The 14351-nt window shown below is 44.5% G+C and overlaps 1 protein-coding gene and 1 long non-coding RNA gene across 10 annotated transcripts in view; both read left to right on the top strand.

The window, feature by feature from the left end:
• The window catches only part of CUX1 (cut like homeobox 1), a 458571-nt gene that overhangs the window by 142622 nt on the left and 301598 nt on the right, over positions 1-14351 (top strand). The gene's annotated exons all lie outside the window — the stretch shown is intronic.
• The window catches only part of LOC135233004 (uncharacterized), a 77130-nt gene that overhangs the window by 33910 nt on the left and 28869 nt on the right, over positions 1-14351 (top strand). The window contains exon 2 of the long non-coding RNA XR_010323678.1: positions 1-14351. This exon is cut by the window's right edge and continues 28869 nt beyond it. This is a non-coding gene — a long non-coding RNA (uncharacterized LOC135233004).

Here is a 14351-nt window from a genome sequence, read left to right on the forward strand (position 1 = left end):
CCCCCAGAAGGCACGTGTTTTCCATGAGGGCTTGTCTCAACCCCGCCCCATCAAATTTATGCCAGGACACGGTCTGCTAACAGGAGAACTTTGGACAGAGGTGATTGTTGTTGTTCTACTTTGACCATTTAAATCAAAGTTTGATATGCATACAGAAAAATGCATAATTCATTAAGTGTACACTCAGTTAATTTGCACAATCTGAACTCAACCCATGTCACCAACCCCTTGATCAGGAAACAGAACATTATCCCCCACACCCCCTAAAGCCCCTCTCGTGGCCTTTGAGTTGGAAAGAATTTTAAAGGAAGAAAGGAAAACATTTACTGATTAACTATGAGACGGACACTTTGCATACTTTTCATCTTGTCCCAAATCCTCATTTTAAAGATTAGGAATCAGACACAAAAAGGATCCATGACTTGTTCAAGGCCACAGAACTAAAAAAAAACCCAAAACCCAAAAACACCAAACCAGATCTGTTGCTATCAAGTCAATTCTGACTCATAGCAACCCCATAGGGCAGAGTAGAACTGCCCCTTAGGGTTTCCAAGGAGCAGCTGGTAGATTCGAACTGCCGACCTTTTGGTTAGCAGCTGAGCTCTTAGCCACTGTGCCACCAGGGTTCTGTCTCCCAGATTCTCACTTCACCATTTCGTCTCAACCACTCTGTTGAATTTCATTCTCTCCCTATCTTTTGTAAATTGTTAGAAAATGAAATACTGTATTAATATTTTCAAAACTTCTTAGGTGGTGATTAAGATAGAAATGAGAAACTAGGAAATGGGGGCTTTTAATCCTAGCTTACAGGAAATTCTAACTAGTAGGAAATCTAATTCAGGCAGTCCTGGGAAACATCACACGCTATGAGAGGAAAGTCAGCTAAATGGAGATCTAATTCTATAATCTAAATATAGATGTAGATATGGTGCAGGTTGGCCTTTCCAGCTCGGGAGGGTATCACTCACTCTGAAAAGTCCCTTTTGTATTACAGAGAAAGGAGCAGCTCACTGTGACAGCTGAGGAAGGGCACGAGCTTGGATGTGGGCGGCTTTCACTCTTTAGTCTTTATAGTCTTAAATTTTACGGTAAGAATGGCTTTGTGCATTATATGTGTAGTAAACACATTGAAAAGACAAGAGGAAAGGCATCTTAGAGGAGTCGATGTGGTAGAGCAGGGTGTCATGATTTGTGTATAGAGAGAGGCTCGTAGTGGTGGTTGCTTTTCCTGGTGATTGTGGAGGGTAGAGGAAGTTAGTCTGCTGTCTCTCATCCGTGGGATGGCTCCATGGGCTTAGACACAGATGTTATTGTTAGGTGCCGTCGAGTCGGTTCCGACTCATAGCGACCCTATGCACAACAGAACGAAACATTGCCCGGTCCTGAGCCATCCTTACAATCGTTGTTATGCTTGAGGTCATTGTTGCAGCCACTGTGTCAGTCCACCCCTTTGAGGGTCTTCCTCTTTTCCGCTGACCCTGTACTCTGCCAAGCATGATGTCCTTCTCCAAGGACTGATCCCTCCTGACAACATGTCCAAAGTATGTAAGACACAGTCTCGCCATCTTTGCCTCTAAGGAGTATTCTGGTTGTACTTCTTCTAAGACAGATTCGTTCGTTCTTTTGGCAGTCCATGGGATATTCAGTATTCTTTGCCAACACCACAATTCAAAGGCTTCAATTCTTCTTCGGTCTTCCTTATTCATTGTCCAGCTTTCACATGGCTATGATGTGATTGAAAATACCATGGCTTGGATCAGGCGTACCTTAGTCTTCAGGGTGACATCTTTGCTCTTCAACACTTTAAAGAGGCCCTTTGCAGCAGATTTACCCAACACAATGCATCTTTTGATTTCTTGACTGCTGCTTCCATGGCTGTTGATTGTGGATCCAAGTAAAATGAAATCCTTGACAACTTCAGTCTTTTCTCCGTTTATCATGATGTTGCTCATTGGTCCGGTTGTGAGGATTTTTGTTTTCTTTATGTTGAGGTGTAATCCATACCGAAGGCTGTGGTCTTTGATCTTCATCAGTAAGTGCTTCAAGTCCTCTTCACTTTCAGCAAGCAGGGTTGTGTCATCTGCATAACGCAGGTTGTTAAAGAGTCTTCCTTCAATCCTGATGCCCCGTTCTTCATACAGTCCAGCTTCTCGGACACAGATACCCACCATGCAATGACTTGCTCGTTGGCCTTTATGTGGCAAAACCAACCAGTTGCCGTAGACTGAACTCTGACTCATAGCAACTTCATGTGTGTCAGAGTAGAACCGTGTGCTCCGTGGAGTTTTCAGTGACTGATCTTTTGGGAAGTAGATTGTGCCAGGCCTTTCTTCCGAGGCACCTCTGGGTGGACTTGAACCCATAGCCTTTCTGTTAGCATCTGAGCATGTTAACCGTTTGTACCACCCAGAGACTCCTCTGTATGGCAAAGGCTGTTTTATTTAAAAAAACCTTTTGCTACAAAAGTAATATGAGTAATATATACCCATAAAAATGAAACCACTACAGACATAATAACATAAAAGAAATGAAAGCCCTTGGTGGTGTAGTGGTTAAGAGCTATGTAGTATGCTAACCAAAAGGTCAGCAGTTCAAATCCACTGGTACTCCTTGGAAACCTGATGGCGCAGTTCTGCTCTGTCCTATAGGGTTGCTATGAGTCAGAATTGACTCCACGGCAGTGGGTTTGATTTTTGGTTTTGGATCTTCCTTGGAAACCCTGGTGGTGTAGTGGTTAAAATCTACGGCTGCTAACCAAAAGGTTGGCAGTTTGAATCCACCAGGTGCACCTTGGAAACTGTATGGGGCATTTGTACTCTGTCCATAAGGTTTGCTGTGAGTCGGAATCGACTGGACGGCAGTGTGTGTGTGTGTGTGTGTGTGTGTTTCCTATCTCCTCCACACTCCAGAGGTCTCCACTGTTAATAGTTTAGTGTATACCCTTACTGGTCTTTTTTGTTTGCACACAGAAACTTCTATATGTCTTTTTCTAAGCACAAAAAATAGATCTCCGTCTGCATGTTCTTGCACATCTTGCCTTTTCTACTTAGTGATACGCCTTTCCAGCCTTCTTGGTTAGTGGGACAGCTTGGGGCAGCTCCACCTCATTCTTCTCCCTGACTGCCCGCTCTTCCTCGGTAGGGTCGTAACACGATCTGCTACCTGTTCCTCTACGGATAGACGTTTGTGTTGTCTCCAGCTTCTCACTGTTACAAATAGTGCTTTCCTTTGGACCATCAGGTCATCTTTTCATATCCTTTATCCGTTCTTCTAGTGGGTTGCTTGCCTTTTCTTATTGATTTATAGGAGTTTTATTTTTTAAAATTGTGGTAAAATAAATACTACATATGTATACACACGTGTATAAAATAAATATATATAAAAAGCAAACCATTTGCCAGTGCAGCGATTTTTACATATATAATTCAGTGACATTGGTTACGTTCATCATGCTGTACAACCCATACCAAAATCCATTTCCAATTATTCCACCAGCATTAACAGAAACTCCGTGTCCCCTAAACAATGACCCTCCCTTCTGTCCACTCCCTTCTACCCCTGGTAACCACTAATAAGCTTTGATTTCTATACATCTGCGTATTTCATGTAAGCGAGATCATACAGTACGTGTTTCTCCTTTTGTGACTTATTTTACTCAGTATAGTGTTTTCAGGGTTCATCCATGTAGCATGTATTAGGACTTCGTTTCTCTTTATGGCTGAATAATATTCCATTATATGTATGTACCACATTTTATTTATCCTTTCATCTGTTGATGGACATTTAGATTGTTTCTACCTTTTGGCTATTACGAATAACACTGCAGTGAACACTGATACATAGGCTTCTGTTGATGTTCTTGCTTTCACTTCTTCTGGGTATATACCTAGGATTGGGATTGCTGGGTCATATGGTAACTCTATGTTCAATGTTTTGAGGAGCCACTAAACGTTTCCACAGCGGTTGTACCATCTTACATTCCCAGAAGCAATAGATGAAGTTCCAATTTGTTCATGTCCTCATCACATCCATTAAAAAAAAAAAAAATCATAGCCATTCTGGTGGGGGTGAGGTGGTATCTCATTGTGATTTTGATTTACATCTCCCCAATAACTAATGCCATTGAGCATCTTTTCATGTGCTTGTTAGCCATTTGTTTAGGAGGTTTTTTATAGCGTATCATATTAATTCTTTCTCTCTTAGGTATTGCAGATATTGTCCCTAAATCTATCATTTGTCTTATAAATATAAATATTTGTTTTACAGTCTTTTGCAGTAATTGTATAATTCTGGTTTTTCATTGGTTTCTTTAATCTGACAACAGTTTTGTGTATATGGTGTGAGGTATAGGGATCTAACTACTTTTTCCCCAGTGCAGTATTCTTTTAAACACTCTAAATAAAAGAGAACAGCAGTCTGTCTTCAGGAGATGGAGAAATGAGCCAAAAAAGATGCATAAGCAATTTTTATTTAAAAACACCGCCGGGAGCAAAAGTTTGAAGCGAATTTCCCCTAAAAGCTGACACTTGTTAGAAGTGGTAGCCTGAGGGCTCTCAAGAAAGCGGTAAGGGCGTGTTTCTACCATCAACCTTTCCTCCTCTTTACCTTACTTTTTTGAGCGGCCATTAAAGATGACTGGTGGCAGCATTTTGACATTTAGGATGGCGGCATAGTTATATATGTTGAAAAACTTGAAATTTGCCTCGGTTAATCTCCTGTGTCTCATTATATTGGAGGTGTAAAAATTCCATGTGTCTGTTTGTACAATTGTCCTGTTACATCACAGTTCAGGGAAACAAGAGTAACAATAACTTATATTACATAGAATTGCTTGAGTTTGACTTTATTCCTTTTAGTTGATATTGAATCTAGAATTTGAATATCCTTTTTCTTTTCTACTTTTATTTTCCCCTTTTATTTCTCTTCTCCCAAAGATACCAACTGTCAGATAACCTCTTCCCATCCTTACGAAAGCATCCCTTTTTCTTCAGCTCACAGGCATTTTAGAATTCTCAGGGCTCCATGCCTGCCACCATTCCTTCTTGTCTTTGCTGAGACTGTGAAAATCGTTTGGCTAGGCTGAAGCTATTCTTTGAAGAAGTATCATTATTCTAAAATAAAAGAAGAAACTTCCTTCTCTAGGGGCTGAGAACTAAGAATCTCAAGCTGAAATCTTGCCTTTTCAGCATGATCGTGCACAAGGGAGCAGGGGAAGGAAAAATCATGTGTTACATGATGAAACCTTACGAAGCTCTCTATAGCTGACCCCTCTCTCCTTCTTAAAAACCTTTTGTTTCCCCTCTGACTCCTGGGACACCAGAGGCTCCTGGTTTATCCCACCTTGTTAGTCACTCTTTGCTGGATTCCCACCCCTGCTCAGCCTCTAATGTTGGAGTGCCTAGGAGTTTTTGGGCCCCTACTGTCTCGTATCTTTATCTCTGTCCCTAGGAGATCCCTTTCACTGTCTTGGCTTTAAATACCATCCTTAGAAGGATGATGTCCATACGTTGTTGTTATTAGGTGCCATTGAGTTGGTTCCGAATCATAGTGATCCTGTGTACAGCAGAACGAGACACTGCCTGATCCTGTGCCATCCTCACAGTCGTTGCTGTGTTTAAGCTCATTGTTACAGCCACTGTGTCAGTCCATCTCTCTACCAAGCATGATGTCCTTCTCCTGATAACATGTCCAAGGTACGTGAGACAAAGCCTCACCATCTTCCCTTCCAAGGAGCACTCTGGCTGTAATTTTTCCAAGACAGATTTGTTCATTTTTTTCGCAGTCCATGGTGTATTCAATATTCTTCGCCAACACCATAATTTAAAGGTGTTAATATTTTTTTTTTTAAGTCTTCTTTGGTCTCCCTTATTCACTGTTCAGCTTTTGCATGCATATGAGGCAATTGAAAATACCATGGTGCACTTAGTCCTCAAAGTGACATCTTTGCTTTTTTAACACTTTAAAGAGGTCTTTTGCAGCACATTTGCCCAATGCAATGCATTGTTTGATATCTTGACTGTTGCTTCCATGGGCGTTAATTGGATCCAAGTAAAATGAAATCCTTGACAACTTCAATATTTTCTCCATTTATCATTGTCATGGATTGAATTATGTCCCCCCAAAAATGTGTGTGTCAATATGGCTGGGCCATGATTCCCAGTATTGTGTGGTTTTCCTCCATTTTGTGATTGTAGTTTTATGTTAGAGAGGATTAGGGTGGGATTGTAACACCCTTACTAAAGTCATATCCCTGAGCCAATACAAAGGGAGTTTCCCTGGGGTGTGGCCTACACCACCTTTTACCTTACAAGAGGTGAAAGGGAAGCAAACAGAGAGTTGGGGACCTCATACCACCAAGAAAGCCGTGCCGGGAGCAGAGTGCGTCCTTTGGACCCGGGGTCTCTGCACAGAGAAGCTCCTAGTCTGGGAGAAGATTGATGAGAAGGCTGACAGAGAGAGAAAGCCTTCCCCTGGAACTGATACCCTGAGTTTGGACTTTTAACCTACTTTACTGTGAGGAAATAAATTTCTCTTTGTTGAAGCCATCCATTTGTTGTATTTCTGTTATAGCAATGCTGGATGACTAAGATAATCATGATGTTGCTTATTGGTCTAGTTGTGAGGCTTTTAATTTTCTTTATGTTGAGGCATAATCCATACGGAAGGCTACAGTCTTTTGTCTTCATCCATAAGTCCTTCAAGTCCTCTTCACTTTCAGCAAGCAAGGTTGTGTCATCTACATGTCGCAGGTTGTTAATGAGTCTTCCTCCAATCCTGATGCTGTATTCTTCTTCACACAGTCCAGCTTCTCAAATTATTTGCTCATCTACAGATGGAATAAGTATGATGAAAGGATACAACCCTAACACACACCTTTCCTGACTTTAATGTCTATATATCAACCCAAATTTCCAACTGTCTGCTCTACTCAACTTGAAGAGACATCTCAAATTTAACATAGCTTAAAAAAGAACTATTGATATTCCTCCTAACCCCACCCCTCCCTACCATCCTCCTTCATCTTGGAAATCACATCACAGGTCATGCAGCTCCTCAGGCTAAAACCTAGGTGTAACCCTCTTCCCTTACTCCACACGTGCAAACCACCAGCAAGTCTGCCCTACCTCCTGAACATGCCCTGGATCTGACCACTTTTCTCCATCTGCATTGCTGTCACCTTGGTCTAAACCAGTCATCTCTCACCGGGCCACTGCTTCCATTCTCGGCCTCATTTTTTACCCTGCAACCTTAGTATTACTTTTAATTAATACTATTCAAAGCATGCAGCTGCCCTGGGTGGACCCTTTGATGCCTTCCCGTTGTCTCATCTTCCACAGTCCCTGGGGCCTCTTGGGACCTGGCGCCTGCTGTCCCTCCTCTGTCTCACCACTGCCGCCCTCCCTCGTTGTGCCATGGCTGCTTGGGCCTAGTCATCAGTCCTTGAACTTGGCGGGCGTGCTCCCTCCTCGCAGTCCCTCCACTGTGCTTTCTCTACCTGACATGCCCTGAAATTCCACGGCCAGCATCCCAGTCTAAGGCAGGGCCTCAAACTGGTTTGAACTGGTTCAGTCATGGGCAACGAAGCGAAACAAGAACAGACCCAAATTTTTACAATTTGGGTGATCCGGAATGATAACCAGAACGGGAAAATTTACGTCAAAGCCCTGGAATGGAAGACTCCGAAGAGGCACAGTGAGGCCTTTCATGAGCCTAAGGCATGAAATTGGATTATTGGCAGGACTGTGAAGAGTGACAGACATTCAAAGCGGAGCTGTCCCCTACCATCTTTGGGGGGGTGGCTCTCTGTTTCTGACTACTGGACAAGAGATTTGGTTGCTATGCAACACGTACGCTGCCCTTGTTTTCTAAAAGGGAGATTAAGTTTCTAGTAGGTCTTCAACCTGTAATTTTTCCTATTCCAGTTCACCCAAATTTTAAACGTTTGGGTCTGTTCTGGTTTCACTTCCTTAGCCATGACTGAACCAGGATGAACCAGTTTGAAGCTCTGGCCTAAGGTCATTTTCCTGTGTTACTATCAGACCTTACCTTGCTTATTTTCCCCCTTTTCTGTCTGTCTCTATCATAATGCTAATCCCACAAGAGCAGGGACCCTTTTTGGTCATTTTACAGTTGTGCCTCCAGCTCCTGGCACAGAGCCTGGGTATAATAGGTGCCCTTGAAAATAAGTTAAGTATCTGTGGACTGGCTGGCTAGGTACTTTTGTAGGCAATGATCACTGGTTACCGAGTGACTGGCCAGTAGTACCTCTGCTTTCTGCCCTTTCCCATAAAACTGTGAGTGCTCCATTTAATAGACAGGGGTTCTTGACTTCTAGACAAGCAGGCAGATAGAAGCTCTTAGTGAAACATTTTTACTACTCAGAAAATGTTCCAGGAGATGACTAAGAAGACCTGGGGCCGGTGTTGGCCGAGGCAGAGGAGGGACTCATCAGTCAGTCAGGAGACCCCCTTGGGCTTTTACCTGAACCAGGTCATCACACCCAGGGGTGGAGCTAAGTTTGAATTCCATAATGTTTAAAAGTTTGAATTTTTGGCAAAAGCCTAACTTAAGAAATAGCATGAAAAATTGATGTTCTTAGATCTTAAATTGCAATTAGGTAGACCATGGAATTAATTATCAGTATAATATTTTAAATCAAGTATTGGGTCTTGCTAATATAATAGTAACGTCAAAGCAGCCCTAAGGAAGAGAGTGTGGGGTTCACTTCTAGCTGCCCTTAATAAGTTTGTGAGTTTGGGCAAGATCACCTCCCTCCCTGGGCTCAGGTTTCTCCCTTCTTTGTTCATTTGTTGATTCGAGAAATGTGTTTTGAGCTGGTAGCTGCCAGGCGCGTGGTAGGTGTTGGAGTGTAGCGAGCAGGGCCTGCAGTTTAGCTGTGCAGTGGAAAGGCTCCGTCCAGCTCTGCGCTTTTGACCCCCACGGGGTCATTCCGGGTTGGGATGATTGTGATTAATATTGTAACTAAGAGGGCTGCCCAGAGCAGTGATATTTCCTCCCTGGGAACAAGACTATATGGAGTGAGAATTTTGTGTGAACAAATCTGACTAGTTCTCCGCCTGGTACTTGAGAGGACAGTGTCAGTGTAAAGTTGGTGCCAGATTCGTTCCCAGGTGGTCCCTGGAAGACTTGGGCTTTCCCCCCATCTGTCCACCCTTCACGGGAGAGTCGCTGTGGTAGTGGCAGCCTCCTCCCGATCTTAGTCAGCTCTTTACTGCTTATATTCCCCTTCCCGTGTGGTCCTCACCATAACCCTGGGACCCCCACCCCAGGAGAGGGCTCAGACAGGTCCTGGAACCAGCCAGCTGCATCCAGACTGGGACCCCGTCCTTTTCTCTCCCCTCTCTGAATCCAGCCTTTGCAGTCTAGTTACTTAACTCTGGAGATGGTTTTTTTTCCAGATGTGTGAGGTTTGGTGTTCCACGCTGTGTCTTTTGGAATTTTGGGATTAACCTGTGAACATCAGGTTGTCCCTGGGAGCTCTGCACCTGACTACGCTGACACAGTAGTTCAGCAGGATTGGTCCACAGAGTGAGGCTCCACCTTCTTTTTGTGGGCCAGCACCCCCCACACACACATACCTATCCCCTTTATCCCACCCTGGTTCTCTGGGGTATGGGCCTCTCCTGATACGTTACACATCTGTTGCCTGTCTTTCTCCACGAGGATGTAAGTTTCATGAAGGTGGAAACCTATTGCACTTTTATGCCACAATCTGGACTGTAGCTGGCTTGCATGTAGTAGCTAGTGAAATGTTTGTTGAACGAGCAGGTGAATTATCAGTCTGGAGCACTGAAAGTGAGTCTGGTGTGGGCTTCTTGGGGCAGCTGATCAGTGGCTGATGGAAGGGAGTGCGCCTCTCCAGGAGGGCTAGCAGTCAGTCAGTCTCTTTTCTGGGTGTGTGTTTATTTCAGTTACATTTAAAGAGTCCCGAACGGTATTCAAATTGTGAACGCACTGAAACTTGAGTAGCAACTGCCAGAGCCTCTCCCGTTCCCAGTCTGGACTCTAATAAAACCAGGGAGTTTTCCGTTGGTCACACTGGCCCAAGGGAAAGGCAACTTTTGTTTCCGGCATTCACCAGGGTTATCTGAAATGAGAAAGTAACAAAAGGGGGGCGGGGGGAAGAACCAAACCCTGTGAGGTTGTACGAGTGTATCTGTGCAGGTATTTTCTTGCCTGTTGATTGCTGGATTTTCTCTTTACCTGCACTGCAGGCTAAAAAGTATGACTCAGAGATGGCCAATAATACAGCAATTCAAAGTGGTTTACCCTTCAAGCTTTCTCTTCTTCCCTGGTTGTGGGTGCTGACTGTACGTGTCCACCACAAGAAGGGAAAGCTGAGTACGTTCTGGCGGCCTCCTTTTTCTGGCTGAGGTGTTGTGGGCCTGTGGGGGAGGCCAGAAGCTGGTGCCTAGACTTGGCTGCTGCCCTGCCGTTGGTTTGCTCGGGACCTGTGGGTTTGTGTCTGTCCCTGCCGGGCCCTCCCGGAGCCCATGCTCAGAGCCATCTGCCTTCTTCTCTCCTCTGTCACTGCTGCTGCGGCCACCACCACCAGCACCACTGTCGCTGAAAGCACTCCCCATCTCCTAGACAGTGCAGGAGGACAGCAGTCCTAGAATCAGTGTCAGGAGGAGGGGGGACAAGTCACATGCCTCTTGAGCCAGAGTTTCCTCATCTCTGAAACAGGAACAGTGTTAATCTCCTCCCTGGGCAGTGACAGGAACCCACAGAAGTGTTCGTCAGAGTGCTTTGTGGCTGCAAGTGTGTGGTGCCCAAGGAAAGCACTGATCAATTGATCCACACATTCATTAAACAAATAGTTATTGACAGTCCACCTTAAGAGGAAGGAATATTATACAGCCATCAAAAACTAAATTATAAGGTTATTTAGAAATGAGGAAACATTTATGTTGGGGCAATAACGAGGCAGGAGCCAACGGCAGACTTCTCTGTGATCACTGTGGTGTTGGCATGATATGCGGCACTGGCAGGCAAAAAGAAAACAGCGCTGTGAGGGACATGGGATTGAGTGTAGGTATTTTGAATATAAATTATTTCTTCAGTGCTATTATAGTCACATTCCTTACGGTAATTATTCTTAGGGTGGCAACCTCTGTCTTACAAAGTAAAGCTTGAAAAAGAAAGAGAAGCTAGCATTTGTATAAAACTCAGCCCAGGTGCGGCCCAGGTCCTCAGGAGCCTTCCCTGACACCCCTACCCGCCAATTATCCCTCGTCCTGTGGTCTTAGAGTTCAAGTCCTTTTCCTGTGTGTTCCCATGATCCCCTGGTCCTGCCCCTGATGACTGCACTTAACAATTATTTATGTGTCAATCACAACCATTAGCCTACAAGATGTTTACGTACCGGCCCCGTGTCTTACTTATCCTTACTTCCTTGTTGGTAACACATAGGTGTATCCCACGTGGATGGGACAAGTGGGTGACTCACCTTTCTAAAGCTGTTTCCTGATCTGTAAATGGACTGAGCCTGCAGGAGTGTTGAGAGACAGTGCGTATGACAACCTCAGTCTGTAGGTCCTGGGACACAGAAGCACTCAAGAAACAGTCTTCTCTGTATTGTGTGGATTCCATTTTCTATGCTCAGGTTGTTCTCTGGGGAAAAAAAGAAAAATGCATGCAACAAGAACCCGCCCTGCACCTTATTGCCCTGTGCTTTATTAGGCTGTTTTTACTTACTGTTTTGTGAGGGTCCTATTGGACCGAGCTTGGAGCGCCACGCACTCCCTGCGCTGCACTTCCAGAAGGCACTCAGATGGCCTCGGCCAGGCGGGCAGTGGGGCGGCGGCTCAATCTGGGAAACCTAGATGTCAGTGAAAAATGCTGGAGGCGGTTGGCATTCACAAAGCCTGGTCATAAAGCCAGCGCGTTCTCAGTGCAAATGAGCGCTGTTAAAAATAAAACGTACGAGAAGAAATATATTTGAATATGAGGGCACTGCAAACAGTTTTGCAAGGTATTAAGATCACATTAATCTTAATTTTATTATATATTAAAGTTTTTAACTTTTCAAATAATGCAGCTTCGTTGCTTTAAAACATCTGAGAATTATAGAGCTATTTGGTGTGGCTGTCAGGAAAGGGCTCCTGCCATTTATTGGGGCCCTGGTTTTATTTAATAGCCAGATGAATGGAACAGTTAATAAAAGAAATATTGCTTTATTCCCTGACATTTATGTCCTTGGTTTCCAATAAAGAATTGAAATTATGAATAGTTGATGGTTTAAATTGATGTTTTATGTTGAACGCTAGCTATAATTTGCCCTCTGAGGATTGTAATACCGAGAAACAGATGGTTTTTCACAGTAACAAATTGCTATGTGTATACAGTCTATAGTCTTGGCTTTCAGATACTTTCACCTTCAGTTCAGAGCTGCCCTGCTGCTGGCAGACTGGGGGAGATGCAGCCTGCCTTGGAAGGGGCTTCCTGCCCTGGGGGAGATACACAGGCCCTAGGAGTGCAGCTGTGGCTAAGGCCTGATGGTGGGGAGGTGCAGCCAGGCTGTGCTCCTGGCTGCAGCTGGGACCTGCCCTGCAGCCCAGCATTTGGAACCGGCCAAGAGGAGTGCTCTGCCTTTGGAGACAGCTTGTCCAAGGTCACGGTAGCAGCTCTGATGCAGCGCCTGTGGCATTCCTGCCTGTGACAGTCAGATACTGGACCCTCTGCATTGCAGACTTCATAATCCCTTTAGAACAGGCAAAGAAGAGGAGTAGGAATGTGTTATGGCTGCTTGGAGGTGCTTACAGTACAGGGGTTAAGAGCTCTGGCCCTGGAATCAGGGGGCCAGGATCCTGGCCTGACTGCTGCTGACTGGCTGGGAGACCCTGGGGATGTTTCCTAAACTCCCTGATCTCAGTTTTCTCATCTGTAAAATGTGAACAATAGTAGAAGCTGCCTCCTTGTTGTGAGGATTAAGTGAGGTTATCCTTGTAAAAGAGGTCTTTTTTTAAAGATCTCTTTAAAGTGGTAAAAAGCAAAGATGTCACCTTGAGGACTAAAGTGTGCGTGACCCAAGCCAGCCGTGGTATTTTCAATTGCCTCATGCATGCAAAAGCTGGACAGTGAATAAGGAAGTCTGAAGAAGAATTGATGCCTTTGAATAATGGTGCTAGGGAAGAATATTGAATATACTGTGAACTGAAAGAACAACGGACAAACCGGTCTTGGAAGAAGTACAGCCAGCATGCTCCTTAGAAGGGAGGATGGCGAGGTGTCTTCTCATGTACTTTGAACGTGTCATCAGGAAGGACCAGACCCCAGAGAAGGACATCAGGCTTGGCAGAGGATCAGCAAAAGAGAGGAAGACCCTCAGCTAGATGGATCGACACAGTGGCTGCAGTGGGCTCAAACATAGCAACCATTGTGAGGATGGCACATGACTGGACAGTGTTTCGTTCTGTTGTACGTGGGGTCGCTATGTGTCAGGACCCACTCAGCGGCACCTAACAACGACACAACATCCTTGTGGAACAGCACTTAGCACAGTGCAGGGCACAGATAAATAAGTGCTCAGTAACTGGTGGCGATGATAATGCTTAGCATGGGAAGCCGGAATCACAAGACAGGTTGATTCCGTGTGATTTTTAACAGTACAAAAGCTTCGTCGTCTTCAGGGCAAGTCACCACAAGGGTTCTTTAAACAGCAACATACTAAAAAAAAAAAAAAAAAAAACCTGTTGGTGTCAGGTAGTTTCCGACTCATAGGGAGCCTGTAGGACAGAGTAGGGTTTCCAAGGCTCCAGTCTTTACGGAAGCAGATTGCCACATCTTTCTCCCGTGGAGCGGCTGGTGGGTTCAAACCGCTGACCTTTCAGTTAGCAGCAAAGTGCTTAACCACTGCGCCACCAGGGCCTCTTCAGCAACACATTAAAGTTACACAGATTTACTCTTCAGGCAGTTTTAAAGGAACATGGCTTCCATGGATGCAAGCCACACAAAATGGTGACATTTGCCAAGTGTGTATGTTTTGTTGGCCTTTGAAATTCCCTGAGCTCCTGGAAGGAGACCTGGGCCATTGCAGCTCTAGAGGCCAAGGCCAGTGGGTCTTCACCATCAGCTTGGAGATTGTAAGAACTGGTAGACCATTTAGGAATATTACCGGGTAGAAACTGGCAGGCCTGGTTTTAAGGTGTAGTTTTGCACAGGTGATGATGATGAAGATAGAATTCTTAGTGGATCAGGGTGAGATCTTAATAGTTTGTGAAATTTCATCAGTTGAGATAGGTGGCTGTTTTCTCTAAGAAGACTGTTGAATTTCGTATTTTTCCTTCTTTGGATTGTGCCCCAAGAGCTGGTTTTCAAGACATTTATTT

The sequence above is a fragment of the Loxodonta africana genome, chromosome 12, assembly GCF_030014295.1.
Source record: "Loxodonta africana isolate mLoxAfr1 chromosome 12, mLoxAfr1.hap2, whole genome shotgun sequence".
Lineage (NCBI taxonomy): Eukaryota > Metazoa > Chordata > Mammalia > Proboscidea > Elephantidae > Loxodonta > Loxodonta africana.